The 2500-nt window shown below is 41.2% G+C and overlaps 1 protein-coding gene across 1 annotated transcript in view; it reads right to left on the reverse strand.

The window, feature by feature from the left end:
* LOC117730000 (gamma-aminobutyric acid receptor subunit gamma-3) overlaps nucleotides 1-2500 on the reverse strand; it is a 29675-nt gene that overhangs the window by 20718 nt on the left and 6457 nt on the right. The gene's annotated exons all lie outside the window — the stretch shown is intronic.

The raw sequence follows: 2500 nt of genomic DNA on the forward strand, positions 1-2500 counted from the left end.
TTTGATGCCTTAATTACTTCATAAAGTACCGATTCTATTGTACCGGCCACCAGGTCCATATTCAGAATTTATATCTCCTGTGCTAACTTTAGTCCGTCCCAGATGGATCATCTTGTCGATAGTGCTACAGGCTCACTGAGAATGACACTAGACTCGATAGCCCCACTGAAGAAAAAGACAGTGAGGCAAAGGAGGTTTGCTCCCTGGTAGAACCCTCAGACCAGCAAACTAAAGCAAACTTCACCAAAGCTTTAAAGCATATGGCGTTCCACCAATCTGGAAGAATCACGCTTAGTTTGGCGAGATAGTCTTAAAACATATAAAAAGGCTCTCCGTAATGCCAGAGCAGCCTATTACTCATCAGTAATAGAGAAAAATAAGTTGAGTGGCCTTGGAAACGGCTGTATGCCCTGGTGTATATTTGGATACCTTTTCTCCCATTAACCTAGACCAATTGTCTTCAATGGTTTCTACTTCTAAACCGTCTACCTGTCTCTTAGACCCCATCCCAACGAGGCTGCTTAAAGACGTGTTGCCTTTAATTGGCACCTCTCTGTTGGATATTGTTAATGTGTCTTTGCCAACAGGGCATGGGCGACTCCTCTGGTTGTATAGAAGTCTATGCTTCATGTGTTAAAGCTGGTTACTCCCTGGTTACCACCTGGTTACCACCTGGTTACTCCCTGGTTACCACCTGGTTACTCCCTGGTTACCACCTGGTTACCACCTGGTTACTCCCTGGTTACCACCTGGTTACTCCCTGGTTACTCCCTGGTTACCACCTGGTTACCACCTGGTTACTCCCTGGTTACTCCCTGGTTACCACCTGGTTACCACCTGGTTACTCCCTGGTTACTCCCTGGTTACTCCCTGGTTACCACCTGGTTACTCCCTGGTTACTCCCTGGTTACTCCCTGGTTACCACCTGGTTACCACCTGGTTACTCCCTGGTTACTCCCTGGTTACCACCTGGTTACCACCTGGTTACTCCCTGGTTACCACCTGGTTACTCCCTGGTTACTCCCTGGTTACCACCTGGTTACTCCCTGGTTACCACCTGGTTACTCCCTGGTTACTCCCTGGTTACCACCTGGTTACTCCCTGGTTACTCCCTGGTTACCACCTGGTTACTCCCTGGTTACCACCTGGTTACTCCCTGGTTACCACCTGGTTACTCCCTGGTTACTCCCTGGTTACCACCTGGTTACCACCTGGTTACTCCCTGGTTACTCCCTGGTTACCACCTGGTTACCACCTGGTTACTCCCTGGTTACCACCTGGTTACTCCCTGGTTACCACCTGGTTACCACCTGGTTACTCCCTGGTTACCACCTGGTTACTCCCTGGTTACCACCTGGTTACCACCTGGTTACTCCCTGCACCCGATGGACTTTAAACACTAACAATACACAGAAGCAGGTAAATTAACCCTCTAAACCACAAAACCTCCGACGGTCCTTGAACACATCATGTGTGACGAATGTTTCTGTCAGAAACGAAGCTTAAAATTATATTTCATCAAATCTCTCATTTAAAATCTCTCCTCAAATAAACTGTTTACTTTAAACAGATTCTGTAAAAAACATACAATTCTGAAACTATGACGTATATGAACTATGGAGAGTTCAGTTTGTGTGTAATCTGTCAGGTGCTAATTAAAAATAATAATTACTGATAAAGTCCTGCAACACCTCTTCTAACCCCATCAATGTGTAATCTGAATGAAAACAGATTAATAATAAACACAATATCAAAGGGTTCATCCGGTCTCTCCTCACAAATATTAATAACGTGATCAGAAAAGCAGACGAAGAAGAAGAAGAAGAAGAAAGATGCTTTCTTTTATCTTATTGCTTCGTTTCTGAAAGAGAAACTCATGGTTTCATAATTCAGATGCAAATGTGATCCATACTTCATTAAATGAAGGTGACCCTGTTTCCTATGAATTAGAAGAGTAATTAATAAGTAATTAATATTTTGTCGTGTGATGAGAAGTCAGAATGAGGAGGTGATGCAAACAAGGAAGTTATTAAAATACATGAGAGCATTTTACATCTTCTGCTGTATTCATTCACCAAAAGTTTGAAGATGTTTCAGTCAGATATGGATTCTAGAGCTGATAGGAGATTATTATCATTATTATTTCAGCTTTAGATGAGAAGCTTCTTTATTCTCTGTGTGACATCGAGGAGTCATCATTTAAATATTCATATTAATGTATTAATACTGTAGAGTCATAACACATTCTAATAGTAATAACAGTAATTCTGAGTGACAGAACATGTTGTTGTAAAGAAAACATCCAACAAACTAAACATAACGTGAAGAATCAAGAAGACTAACGAACTTAAACAACCTCCACCATAGAGGATTATTATTATTATAAACTCATATTTCATGTTTATAACTACTTTATTACCTTTAAACTAACCTCCACCATAGAGGATTATTATTATTATAAACTCATATTTCATGTTTATAACTACTTTATTACCTTTAA

This window comes from Cyclopterus lumpus, chromosome 4 (genome assembly GCF_009769545.1).
Source record: "Cyclopterus lumpus isolate fCycLum1 chromosome 4, fCycLum1.pri, whole genome shotgun sequence".
Lineage (NCBI taxonomy): Eukaryota > Metazoa > Chordata > Actinopteri > Perciformes > Cyclopteridae > Cyclopterus > Cyclopterus lumpus.